Consider the following 14814-nt stretch of genomic DNA (forward strand, 5'->3'; position numbering starts at 1 on the left):
CGATCGGGCGAGTGTGTGAGACGTGATCTGATCACGAAGCGAGTGCGGACTTCAAGGCCGCGTTTCCATCCTCCCGCGAGGGAATTGGCCGGCCGCGAAGGAAGCGATACAGAGTGAAAGTTTTTTTTTCTCTCGACACACACTCGTAAAACCTGAGGCCAAAGGGTGTCTCGGGAACTGATCGCAAGGTACTAAAAGGGGAAGGATACGTCTTGTCGAGCTCGAGAATTGGTAAACCCTTTTAGTAAACGGACCCAGGTAGAGGTCCAGGAAAGAATCAAAAAGTACCGATTACAAGAGACCTCAGCTCAGCTCGCTGAAAGGTGAGTATCGGCAAATTTTGATTCCTAAGTACACAACGCAGAAACAGATATCGACTCCCGGAGAAGTCGAAGAAAGGTAAGAATATATATTTGCGAAGTATGGGGCAGAAAAAGAGTAAGCTTCAAGGAAGAAGCACAGGGAAAGATTCCTCCGATCAGGGGGAGGAATCACCAGACATCCCACTGGAGAGTCCCTTGGGGTGGATGCTAAAACACTGGGAAGATTGTCCCCAGAGGAAGGGGAAATCAAAGGAGAAATTAATGCATTATTGTATGGAGGTTTGGGGAGGACAGGAGTTGAGAAGTCACCTCACTTGGCCAGTGTTAAGCACATTTGAAAAATGGACGTGTAACAAGTTATTCTCCTATGTGGAGAACAAGGTCCCCTCAGATCCTGAGGAGAGGGAATATGCTAAGCTCTGGGTAAATGTCAGAGTAGGGCTATTTCCAATAAAACAAAAAGAAAAACGTGAGTCGAGAGCTGAGTCCTGGGAACCCCTCGATCACTTACCACCCCCATATCGAGGACCGGCGGGACCTTCCTCTGCAGATCAAGTGGTGCCTTCAGCACCCTTGGGCCCCCGAGACCAACCCACTGAGATACGTGTGTCTCAGACGGGAGACTCGGGGCCAGCAGCGATGCCGGCAGCCCTTCCCCTTTCCCCGCCTGTAAACACCGTAACCACAGCAACCTCCTCGGAGGTTTTTCCTGCACAAGGCTGGGGATCACCCTATCCGTCCCTGCCGGTCTAGCCGCCACAACCGGGACCCTCCCATACAACGGAGGGGATTCCTCCCTTCAGCCGGGTGGCGGCAGAATTCCCACAATTGATAACAGGGAGGCAACCCACAATCACCAATTCCCCTCCCGCAAGTAGAACCCGTTTGAGAGCGAGAATGATAGATAATGAATGGGGAGAGAGTGAAGAGGGGCACCGGTTGTTCCCTCTTAGGGAAGTACCGACGGCCCCGGGAGTGATCGGTTTTGTGAATGTACCCCTTAACTCTGGAGATGTAAGGGCATTTAAAAAGAGATGGGGCGGTTGTTAGATGACCCTTTTGGGGTGGCTGAGAGGTTAGATGAATTTTTAGGGAGTAGTATTTATACCTTTGACGATCTTATGGCAATCCTGAGATCATTGTTTAATCAGGAAGAAAGAGAGATGATTAAACAAGCCGGTATCAGAGACTGGGACAGACGCAATCCACAGGGGACGCCAGGTAACCAGAAATGGCCTAGTGTAAGCCCGAGCTGGAATGCACAGACGGAGGAAGGAAGACGGAACATGATGGATTTAAGGAGCATAATTGTACAAAGTATAAGAGAAGCGGTCCCTAGGGGCCAGAATGTTAGCAAAATTTTTAGAGAGTGTCAAGGGAAAGAGGAACCACCCACTGAATAGATCGAGAGATTACGGCGAAGTTTACAGATTTACTCTGAGACTGACCCGAACTCTCCTGTGGGGGAGGTTCTGTTAAAAACACAATTCGTTGCTAAATCTTGGGAGGACATTAGGAGAAAATTAGAAAAGATCGAGGAGTGGCAAGATAAAAGCCTCCAGGAGCTCCTAAGGGAAGCTCAAAAAGTATACATGAGGAGAGAAGATGAGAAGCAGAAATTGCAGGCTAAGGTTTTAGTAACTGCGGTAAAAGAGGTCCAGAAACAAGAACAGATGCAGGGTAAGTTTAAAACACTACCCGGAAAAAGTCGAGGTTCTCACTGGGCAGCCCCGGCCCCACAGAGAGAACCCCCTGAATGCTACTACTGTAAAAAGGTAGGACACGTTCAGCAGAATTGTAAACAAAGAATAAAAGATGAGAAAATTTTTCAGGAGGATTAGGAGTGTCAGGGGCTCTTTAATTTGGGGACCAGAACATCCAAGGAGCCCTTGATAAAGTTAAAAGTGGGACCCCAACGACAGGAGGTAAGTTTTCTTGTGGATACTGGGGCAGAGAGAAGTACCCTGCAGAGATTGCCATACGGATGTGTGGCTAGCAGAGAAAAAGTTTTTGTAATCGGTGCAAAGGGAGACCCCTTTGAAGTACCTATAATAAAAGATGTGGAAATAGAATCTGAAAATAAAATTTGCTTAGGGAATTTGCTATTAGTAGAAGAAGCAGATTACAATTTGCTGGGAAGGGACATGATTGTCGCTTTAAGAATTAATATCATGATTAAAAACTCTGAATTGGTGGTAAAAATATTTAAGTTGACTCCTAAAGATGAGGAGAAAATAAACCCTAAAGTATGGCATTCAAAAGGAGAGGTAGGAAAGCTAGATATCAAACCTATCGAAATAAAAATCGAGAACTCTGAGGACCCTATAAGAGTCAAACAATATCCCACCCCGATGGAAGGGAGAAGGGGGTTGAAACAAATAATTGATGACCTCCTAAAAGGGAGAACTTTAGAACCTTGCATGTCTCAACACAACACCCCCATCCTGGCTGTAAGGAAGACGGATGGTAGCTTCCGATTGGTCCAGGACCTACGAGCGGTAAACGCTAGGACCCAGACTAGATTCCCGGTGGTGGCCAACCCCTATACTTTACTAAATAGGCTCACACCAGAAGATGTGTGGTATAGTGTAATTGATTTGAAAGATGCTTTTTAGACTTGCCCTCTGGATGAAAGGAGTAGAGATTATTTTGCATTTCAGTGGGAGGACCCAGATACAAACCGAAAGCAACAGCTAAGGTGGACGGTCCTCCCCCAGGGGTTTGTGGAGTCTCCGAACCTTTTCGGACAAGCTTTAGAACAAATATTAACCCAATTTGCTCTTGAGGACAAGACAAAGCTTTTGCAATATGTAGATGACTTGCTAATAGCTGGACCGACTGAAGAGAGCGTGAGGAAAAGCACGATTGCCTTGTTAAACTTTCTAGGAAGGAAAGGTTTGAAAGTATCAAAATCCAAGCTGCAATTCACAGAGCCTGAAATAAAATATCTTGGACATTGGATATCTCAAGAGAAAAAAAAAATTGGACCCGGAGAGGGTAGCAGGCATCCTTGCATTGCCTGCACCAAAAACAAAAAAGGCAAATTAGACAAATTCTAGGGCTCTTGGGATACTGCAGGCAGTGGATTGAGGGTTTCAGTGAAAAGGTGAAGTTTTTATATGAAAGATTAAATACTGACAGGCTGAAGTGGACTGAACAGGATGAGTCCAATTTTCAGAAATTAAAAACTGTTCTTATGACTGCCCCGGTACTAACTCTACCAGATACGAATAAAGAATTCCAGTTGTTTGTGGATGTGAGTGGACAAACAGCACAGGGAGTCCTGACTCAGGAATGGGCAGACAAAAGGAAGCCTATAGGCTTCAAAGATCTTAGATCCAATCAGTCGGGGTTGGCCTACGTGTTTACAAGCAATTGTAGCAGTGGCTCTGTTAGTGGGAGAAGCAAAGAAAATAACTTTTCCTCCCCTGGGAGTTTACACTCCCCACGACGTGAGAAACATATTGCAGCAAAAAGCAGAGAAGTGGCTGACTGATTCCAGGCTTCTAAAATATGAAGCCATCTTAATCAGCTCACCCGGTTTGAAATTGAAAACCACTGCACAAAAATCCTGCTCAGTTTCTATTCAGAAAAATTAGTACATGATTGTTCTAAAATCGTAGAGCTGCAGACCAGATAAGTTACATCAACGCAAACTGTGATTGTTTTCCATTTATACATTTTAAACGTGCTTATTGTAAACAAATTTGAGTAACCCACTGTTGGGGAGAGTACAAACCTAAGGGACTGTGTACCAATTGTCTGACTAAAGAACAGGAGCTGACTAGCCGTTTCTTAATACTTGTCACCCGGGCGGGGTTTTTAGAACTTGACTCTCCTGAGTGGTACCTGCTTTTTCAAAAGGGGATTAGAGGTAAACTAGACTCCAAGGCAGAAACTTTAGAAATTGAGTGCCAAAAGACAGTCAAGGTACCGAGCAGGACAGACACAATTAAGTCGTCTCGGTGGGCTGCTTTCAAGAGAAGGTACGCCATAAGGACTACAAGGGCCCCTGAAGAATATCCTTGCTGCCGAGAAGATGGTAATCCCCGCCGTATATTTCTATACGGGCGAAGGGCAAGGCAGAGGGATACACCGGTGGGGAATCCTGACTGTCCTGAGTCTAGCCGTGTGCTTGGCCGAGGGAATGATTCCCGAGGTACCTCCGGGGGAGCGTCTCCTGGGGAAGTGTGAGCAGTGTCAGACTGCCACAGATACCAGACGAAGTTAACTACTGTCCTCCGGAACGTTGTTTGTCTAACAGCACTCAGTATAATCTTTGTGAATTAAAGGGGGAGGTCTAGTGTTACCACTCAGGGGCAAGTTTTAAAGACGAGCAGTCTAAAACTCCTATGAGAAAAAAAAAACTAAAGCTACCCACTTCAGGTATAGGAGAGAAGTGGGAATGCTCCCTCCAATTCCAATCTGCAGCCAATGTAACAAAACTGTCTGGATAAGAGGAAAAAGACAATCCACCTTTTTGGCATATTATACGGTTAACCCTTTATGTTACAATAAAGCAAATTTAAAAATGTGTACCATGGGAGAGAAAGTATATTGAGAAGGTAGAAATTTAAAACATGAAGAGAAAGCTTTTTTTAATAATGAACCGATAATTCTTGATTTGTTAAAAAGTGGTGATGACCGAGTATGTTTACAATTCGACCAAGTGTTCTGCTTCTCCAGGGATGAGGAAGGGGTGGACCCTGAAAACAAAATAAAACAACTAACCCTAGAGTTAAAGAGGCGAGAAGTGGAAGCTCGGAAAAAGAGGCTAGAACAAGAGAGGCTTAACTCTCTTAGTGAGCACTATGAGCAATTAGAGAAACAATACAGCAATTGGGCATTGCCAAACCCCAACCAGAACCTTTTCATAGATCTAATGCAAGAAATAGCCACAGAATTAGGTCTATCTAACTGTTGGATCTGTGGCGGTTTAAAATCAGCTGAAAGGTGGCCTTGGAAGGGAGAGGGACTAACCCCAGAGCAACTTCTAAAATGGGAAGGCTCTAAAATATCAAAAACAAAACAAAGACCAGAGGGATGGGTTATAGACCAAAGAATAATCGGTACTGTCTGCATTAGCAGAGAAGGAAAAGAATTCACTGATTTAGTAGGCTATACCCCGTGTGTAAGCACACTCACGGTGAATTCAGACAGCAAAAAAAAAACCTGGCAACCTGAACCACCCGCGGGCTATTGGAGTCGCTCCCGGGGGAATAACTGTGAATGGATGGAAATAATTAGACTTTGCTGGTACAAAAACTCTGGGGCCAATCCCTTCCATGAGCTAATAGGACTGAAGGAATATTGGGATGATCCGGCAAAGTTGAACAAGGGTTGGGAAGCTCCTGATGGTATATATTGGATATGTGGAAAAAAGGCATACAGCGAGCTACCTAGAAAATGGAAAGGATCCTGCACACTTGGAATAATTCGGCCCTTTTTCTTTACTCTACCTAAAACAGAGAGTAAATCATTAGGAGCCCCTCTCTTAGAGACATTAAACAGACAAAGGAGGGAATTAAAACGGGAACTACCAATAGCGGGAGGCAACCAGAAGTGGAACGAGGAAGAATGGCCTGCCGAAAGAATCATTCAATATTACGAGCCTGCTACTTGGGCAAATGATGGCAGCTGGGGTTACAGAACCCCCATTTATCTCCTTAACAGACTTATCAGGTTGCAAGCGGTGGTAGAGATAGTTTCCAACCACACTTCAGAAGCCCTAGAACTCCTAGCCAAACAACATTCACAAATGAGAGCTTTTGTGTATCAAAACAGACTAGCTCTCGATTATCTGCTAGCCGAGGAAGGAGGAGTGTGTGGCAGATACAACGAATCCGAGTGTTGTATGGAAATAGACGATTATGGAAAAACAATAAAAGGATTGGCTGCTGAAATAAAAAAAAAAGTAGCGCATGTGCCAGTCCAAAAATGGAATTCAATCCTACAAGCCTCCTGGTGAGACCAGATATTCGGGCAAGGGGCTTGGTGGAAGAAGCTAGTATTTTTCATAACTTGTTCAGTTGCCGGAATCATTTTCCTTCCCTGCTTAATTCCTTGCTTCATCAGACTAATTCACTCTGTTGTGCAAGGAATGCAGATTGCCACACTTCCAATCGATCCTGAGAAAGCACAAGGGAGACCTACTTCCCTCTCTAAACTAATGAAATTAGAGGAGGAAAAGGAAAAAAACGCGATGAAAGCCTTAAAGAATTTTGAAAATAGACATAACCTGGCACAAGCATATAGTGAGAATTCGTTAACGGACTGGGAAGAAAATAAATGTGAGTGAAAATTATAGCCCTTCCCCTGCAGAATTGGATGAAATAACACGAATTTTTAATGTAATGGATTATTAGGCGGGGGACTGTGAGAAATGAACTTGTAAAAATTCGTAGAAATCTAAATAAATGTATGTAGCAATAATAATATAAAAATATAAAGTACAGTGTGGCCCACAAGTCCTTCCCAGATCTAGTCGCGAATTCCCACTCAGAAGATAACGACCCTGGCCGGCGCCCATCAACGGAAAAGAATAGACAGGACATGGACCATCAGGCTGACAGGGACAGGCTCGGCGCCCATCAACGGAAAAGAATAGACAGGACATGAACCATCAGGCTGACAGGGACAGGCTCCGAGGAGATACTCATCACCGGACCTGAACACCCCGCCTTGCAGGCCACCGTTGGGGGAAGCAATCAGGTAGACAAAGGGAAAAGGTCCAGCCGAGATATCCATCAGCTCCAACCCGGATCCAACCATCCCATCCAGATGGCCTGAACCACAATGAAATCAAGAAACACCCAGAACTTCTTTACATATGAGGAGACTCTGTCCGGAACGTCTATTTGACTCTATTCTCCAACGCCAGGAAATCAATTCATACAACAATCAAGGACCCTTGGTGAATGGTGCCTGCCTGGAATTTGGCCTCAAGGCACAAAATCCCTATAAAAACCCCAGACAGTCTACCCTCCTTCGTGGATTTGGGAACACCTATACCTTTGGGTATAGACCCCTGTCCACCCAGCGCTGCGCTGTTTGTTTTATTGTGGTTTTTCCTCATTGTTTATTTTTTTATAAAAATTGTTTTATAATAAATTGTTTTTTATTTAACCCAAATCTGCCTTTGCATTTATAACACCCACCAATTGATGATGAAAATTGGGAAGGTCCCTTTGCCAATGGAACCTGGGCTTTAAAGGGGAATTACTGGATTTGTGGCCAATATGCTTAATGCAAGTTACCCCCAAACTGGTCAGGGATATGTTATATGGGGTATATTAGACCACTGTTCTTTCTGCTACCACAAGTTCAGGGAAATCAAGAGTCAAAGTATATGATGATCTGATTAGAGAAAAGCAGTCAACTGATGCATCCCTGGCTGGAGGGAGCACCCCAAAGTGAGGCAAAGATGAATGACCACCTGAACAAATATCAGGTGCCAGAGAACCCATTTATAATTTAAATTGGATAATTAAGTTGCAAGCTGTCTTTGAAATAATAATCAACCAGACAGCTACAGCTCTTGACCTTCTTGCTGACCAGTTTACTCAGATGAGAAATGCAATATTTCAACATCAGATGGCATTAGACTATTTATTAGCAGAAGAAAGGGGAGTGTGTGGCAAATTAAATTACTCAAACCACTATTTGCAAATAGATGACAATGGAAAAGTGGTGAAACAGATAACAAAAGGAAAAAGAAAGTTATCTCATGTACCAGTCCAAACATGGAAAAGATGGGAATGGAACATGTTTTCATGATTACCTGGTGGACTATGGGTTAAACAAATGTTTTTTTCCTCTTATGTGTTGTAGCAACTCTAGTCTTTTTACCATGCATGATCCCTTGCTTAATACAACTCATTCAACATGTGATCAAAGGGATGCAGGCAGTAGCCATGCCTAGTGATCCAGAGATGGCTACAAAAGGACAGAAAGTGATGCCACTGCAAATCATTGCAAAACCAAAAAAGACCCAAGAACAAGAAATTAAGTCAATGATAACTAAAGTTTGTAAAGACAATTATTAAAAATTAAAAGAGGAGAGATTGAGAGGAATGACAGGTTTGTGTTTACAAACAAGCTGTGGGTCTGCTGATAAGATGAAGCTACCACTGAGAGATAACAGAAACAATGGGGTGGATTCCACTGATTGAGTGAAAGATGCAAGGGACACTGGGGAAACACCATGAAATTCCACAAGAGTTAAGAATTAAGAGGGGGGTTATACATTAGGGGGGAATCTTAGGTATTAGGCATTCTGGGAAGTCTGTACATCTCAAGTACCTTAGCCAATGGGGAAAGAGAGAAGGGACATGTGGCAGGGAAATTAGGATAAAAAGGAGGCTGTGTCCTCCAGAAATTTGAGAGACCCCAGGGGAATGCCTCATGGACTCTCGCTTTATTCGAATAACGTAAAAGGACTCCTCTGTCTCCTTTTTCAGACATAAACCTCTGGTGTTTGTGGATTAATTTTCCTGACATTATGAAACCGGTCACAAAATTACAATGGTGTTTTGCTAAATCATTGTTTCAATTTTGCAAGATTCTATGTAAAGCAATGTTTCAGTTTTTTCAAGATGATGTATGAACTCTTCATAAATAATTTTGACATTGTGTTGGGGGTTAGGTGTCCTTCTTTTAGTACTGGCTTGCCTGTGGAATTTTTACCCATTAGTTGCAAGAGGAAAACCTAACTGCAGGTACTTGGTGGATAATTGAAGAACACAAAGAGTTTGGCTGGGCCCAGGGGGGGAATGGGGGCAGGAAAAGGAGAGGGCGGGGACAGTTTGGCGGGCTTCTTCAGCTTCGGAGAAGGACATTTTGGGGGCAGAGCTGTTGCGGTGGAGAAAAGGGAATTTTGCCACAACCCAGACGGAGCTGCTGCTTCTTCTTCTCCTTCTTCCCTCTTTGTTGGTGGCCTCGCACCCACTGTCCTGCCGGGACGTGCAGCAGTGCCAGCCACCGCCGCGGAGCTGCTGATACACCTCAGCCACCAACCCGGGATCTCTGCTCATCCCTGCTGTTCCAGCTGAGTGTTCCTCAGAGTCCTGCAGGAGCACCAGGACTGCCCCACCTGAGGGGGTTTGTGAAGCAAAGCCTCTTCTCCATCCCTTCCTGTCTCAGCCGAGAAGGCTGTCACAGGGTCCCTGGTTCTGTTTGTTGTTAATGCTGTAGTTACTGTTGTTTGTTTGCCTTGTTATACATACTAGTAAAGAACTGTTATTCCTATCCCCAGATCTCTGCCTGAGAACTCCTTGATTTCAAAATTACAGTAATTTGGAGGGAGGGGGTCTACGTTTTCATTCCGAGGGGGGCTCCTGCCCTCCCTAGCAGACACCTGTCTTCTAAAACCAAGACACATTGCTTGAGACCTTTATTGAGTGTTCTCACTTGACTTTTTATCTGATGTGTCTCTTCTGCTTATTTACTACCTTCTTATTTTTTGAAGAGTGTTACGACTCCTTAATAACTTCTCTCTTGACCACTTCTGGCTTGTTTACCCTTTCTTTTTCCTACATCTCCTTGGATTTACAAGACCTAGTACATTCAGGTCACAATTCTGGGCTTGGCTTCTTGTGATGCTGCAATTTATAGATTCACATTATGCAACATTAGTACTTGTACTCAAGTACTTTAGGGTGACGCTAATTTCATAGCGTCTTTGTCTTTTACAAAAAATTCAGTCACTGCTGCTTCTCAGCAACAATTTTATTAGAACAGACTTACATGGAAATCAAATACTCTCAACAAGGAGCTGCTAAAGGAAGCTGATAATACAGCTTTATTCCTGGCCATTAGAGGCAAATACTATAATGCAGAGTATAAGTTTTACAATGCTATATGAATCTAAAGAACACATGCAGAACATTAGCTCTGACTCATGAGAAACACTCTTTTCTAATTAGTGTATATCTGAGTTGATCTTAAAGAATAATCTTGTCTTAAAACTGCAAACCGAAACAGAGTACTCAGCCACCATTCTCTTGCGCTGGACTGAATTCAAAACTGGAGTCTGCAACAGTCACATACAAATGGCCCACAAAGGACTAGACTGTGAAAAGCAGACATGCACTTCCGACATGCACAAAAAAATACCCATACTAAATAAACAGTGCAGGAACATAGCCACTTAGTACTCCCTACTCTGGGATGCACACATTTGTATTACAATTTCAATAAATTGAAAGTTTTCCATTTTCAAAGTCTTTAGAAAGGACTCATTTTCTCTAAAGATTTTTCTACTGCTTACTCATTTTTTCAGATGAGATTTTTCAGGGTTTTTTTTGTTTTGTTTGGCTTTGTTGGTTTGTTGTTTTTTTTTTAATGCCAGAAGAGTGTGCTGAGCTCCAACTAGCTAGTCAATAAAAAATACAAATTAAATCAAATTTGGGGATGGGGTGAAAAAGTGAAACAAAATTTGAAGCATGAAATCCTATGAACAGAAAACATGTAACACCAATACCAGGAGTCTAATTCTCTTAATGTCAACTGAGAAATTATTAAATTCACAATGGTGCAAACTCCCTATAAAGACAGTGGAATCATAGAATCATAGAATGGTTTGGGTTGGAAGGCACCTTAAAGATCATCTAGTTCCAACTCCCCTGTCATGGTCAAGGACACCTTCCACTAGACCAGGTTGCTCCAAGCCCAGTTCAACCTGGCCTTGAACATTTCCAGGGATGGGGCATCCACAACTTCTCTAGGCAAGCTGTGCCAGGGTCTTACCACCCTCTGGATAAAGAACTTCTTCCTAACATCTAATCTAAATCTATTTTAGTTTAAAACCGTTCCCCTTTGTCTTCTCACTATCTGGCTGTGTAAAAAGGGGTTCTTCCTCTTTTTTATAAGCCCCCTTTAAGTACTGGAAGGTTGCAATGAGGTGTCCTCACAGCCTTCTCTTCTCCAGACTGAACAACCCCAGCTGTCTCAGCCTGTCTGCATAGGAGAGGTGCTTCAGGCCTCTGATTATCTTCGTGGCCTCCTCTGGACCTTCTTTAACAGGTTCATGTCTTTCTTGTTCTGAGGACCCCAGAACTGGATGCAGGACTCCAGGTGGGGTCTCATGAAGGCAGAGTAGAGGGTAAAAATCTCTTCCCTCAACCTGCTAGCTGCACCTCTGTCCTGGTTTAGGGTAAATTTGGGAGGAAACCTCCGAATGGGGTCCCTCTAGAAACCAAATTCAAGTGGCCCCTCCCCCCACCTGTTCGGGAGACATAAACCTCCTTCGAGAGAAGTGGAAAAAACTGTTTATTTAACAGGCAAAGTGCTCACAAACATGACAAAATTAATACTATTAAACAATGGAACCTCTCGTTGTTCTGAAGAGATGGCAAATTCAGAGAGTCATTTTTGTGGGGTGTAGCTCGGCTCACTCAGTCTCTATCAGTCCCTCCTGCACTGGAAAATGCTGCATCCCAGGCCCCGGTGGGCCACAGGCGTGAACTCCTGATGTTTTTTGGGTTTTCAGTCCAAGGCAAGGCTGATCAGTTCCAAGAAAAAGAAACGCCACTGTCCAGGGAACTTCTCTGCCTCAGCTAGCAAAAAAGAACTAACTAAAAGCAAAGGAGAGCTCTTTCCCACTGTCCATGCTGCAGACAACACAGACCATGAGCAAGAATGTGGGGGAGCAAGTGCTGTTTCTGCAAACAAACTGCGTGCTTCTTCTCCCCCACCACCCTTCACTCTTGGTCTTAAAGTCTTAAAGGTGCAGAAGTTAATATCCTAAACCAAGACACCAGCATAAACAGAACAGACGATTGGGGATACGAGCATCATAAAGTCACCCTAGGACAACCTCTTTTGAAGCAGCTCAGGATGTGTTTGGCCTTTTGGGCTGCAAGTGCACATTGTTGGCTCACTGTTAGAATCAGGACTCCTGTCTTTGTATTAAGAATGATGACATCCTTTTTGATAAGTGAAGTTTTGAGCTACTGTAGCACTTAGTTTTGTCACTGGAAGGCAGTATCTCTAATATATAGTTACATATGAATTATATTAAGAATGGGTTAAAGGAATAAATCCATACTATTTCCAAGATCCATTGCCAAAAAGATAATGGCCCTTATTCATATGTTATAGAAAGTGGGAGTATTAGGTGGTTCTAATGGTTTACTGAAAATCTATAAAATTTATTTCCCTTTCTTGTTGAGAAATTACTATAGGACCAAAACTTGAAATGCTTATTCTGATCATGCATAGACAAAACTCCCATTGAATTCAATGGAATTTTTGCCAGGGAGAGGATTAAAGACAGTACAATTATTTGCATTCTACCACAGCTGTAAAAGCTATCTAGCTAGTTTTTTATGGCAGTGCTGCTAAGGCTATTAAAATTAGCACAAATTTTATCTTTTAACCTTTCACTCATGCAATCTTGCAGAGGAGGAATGGATGTGAGTATGACAAGCTAGCATGCCAGACATTGCTTATTGCTGGGCTGGGAGCCAGCAGAGGTGACTTTTTCTTGCAGTATGGTAGTAGGATGTTCTGCTTAAGTGGGGGTAAAACAGCTCAAACCTTACCGTATAAGAAAAAGTTATCAGTGACTGATGGAGAAGGGGGATCATGCTGCTTTTGGTGTCAAAGAACGCTGAGACCATTCTGATACAATAATTCCAAAGTTAATATTCTGAGGGTGTGAAAAAGAATGTTTTCTCACAGAAACTGGCACTGCTGAGGATGTGGCAAAGTTCCTGATAAAGGAACAAACAAGTGACAGTACTGATAACTTATCTAAAGCTGCTGAGCTGACACAGCTGGCCCAGAAACATGACTGACAGTCAAACACTTTATGCTATAAAAGCCCAGTCCCACTTTTTAATGTCAGGTACTTTTAACACACCCCTTCCAAGAGTGTGCACAAAGATCCCTCCCTTGGGAGGGGACATCCCTCAAGTATGGATGCTAAATCTGAACCACAGTGCCTGTACAAATTACAGGCCGCATAGCTTTCTCAAGTCCAGCCTGAGAAAGTAGCCTGGGAAGTTTTAAGGAGGAATCAAAACAATCCTCAGGGACACAAAACAGCCTTGCAGGTGTTGTTTTCTATTCCTTGTTTTCCTTGCAGGAGAAAGTCAGGGGGTGGTGAACCCCACTGACCAATGATGGTGATGTAGTGATTTACTAACCAATAAGAGTTTCCTTTCTGTACTTTCCACGAACTAATCTATATAACAAACCTAAAGCAATAAACTAGAAGATTTCTCCTGTTGTGACTCCCTTGAGAGTCCGTGTCGTTCTTTCCCGCCGTTCCCAAATAGAACGACACTCAAGGTCACTCCTCGAGGCTGATCAAAACAGATTTGCCCATGGCCATTGGTATGGGTAAGATCAATCTATACTTAATAAGTATTAAGCTTGCTTTGAAATTATTGATTTAATACATGGTGCACTATACTAGTAATTATAGCTATCTATATTATGGAGTAAATAATTATGATTAAAGTATTTTAGTCTAATCATTATCATCATCAATTTAAATTAATAATTTATTTTATTCATATAAATATGCTTGGTTTTCCATCCTTTATCCTGTGGAACAAAGTTATATAAAGGCTCGATTACACCTGTATAATCCTTTAGACATAAAACTTGACTAAGTCTGGGACTGCACCCAGACTCCTCTTCAAGTTTAGAAAGCAAGGGGATCCTTTCTGAACCCTGTGACTCAATGGTAGGGTCTTCCTTATAAACCTTGTTCAAAGCTTCCATTCTGCCTGTGACAAGTATCTTCTTTCCCTTCTTCTCTTTAGGGCCCAAAAATGTTGGAAACCGAAAAATAGAAACTTCTATAGATGCTGAAGGGTTCAATCTGCAGCCTTGGAAAGAGCTTGAATTGATGTAGTGATGAAGGTACACAGACATTGGGTAGAGAAATTATAAACTTATGTCCCTATAATTGTAAGTAAGAATATGTCTTAAGTAGGTAAGAAATTATATTAGGTAAAATAGTTTGAAGTTTAAGCTGTAATAGTGTGACTTAGAGAGTAGGTTAGAGATCTAGAAACTATAACAGAGGCGTGTATGAGTATGTGACCTGACAGCTTATTGGCTAAGAGAGAGATGCAGTGCAGCAAGATTAAGCAAAGGTGATAGGTTAATAAGTGAAAACAAGCTTCGTGTCAACTGCCTATTGGGCTAAAATGTTATATATTGCTGTGCAAAGAAGAAACTCATTACTTCCTCGAGCTATGACTGAGTTGTTGCTTCTAAATCTCAGGCCTTGAGACTGATATCTTATCTGGCTACTTGAGCAATAAATCATTTCAAAGCAGGTTGGTCCCATCCGTCGTTCTTCATCTTGACACAAAAAGAAGCAGGAAAGAGGTAAATAAGCAATCCCATATCTTTGGAAAATCAGCCCTAAGTGGAGACAGGGCAGCATGATCATCATCACAAAAATCTGCTGAAGCCATCCATCATATCTGTGCCTCTGAAGCATTGTGCTCTGTATCAACAGAGATAAGACACC

The 14814-nt window shown here is 42.8% G+C and overlaps 1 protein-coding gene across 1 annotated transcript in view; it reads right to left on the reverse strand.

Moving 5' to 3' along the window:
• LOC148183404 (BDNF/NT-3 growth factors receptor-like) overlaps window positions 1–14814 on the reverse strand; it is a 596246-nt gene that overhangs the window by 348509 nt on the left and 232923 nt on the right.

The sequence above is a fragment of the Pseudopodoces humilis genome, chromosome 12 (assembly GCF_049639895.1).
Source record: "Pseudopodoces humilis isolate 2021_Gansu_Grassland_sample_001 chromosome 12, ASM4963989v1, whole genome shotgun sequence".
Taxonomy (NCBI): domain Eukaryota; kingdom Metazoa; phylum Chordata; class Aves; order Passeriformes; family Paridae; genus Pseudopodoces; species Pseudopodoces humilis.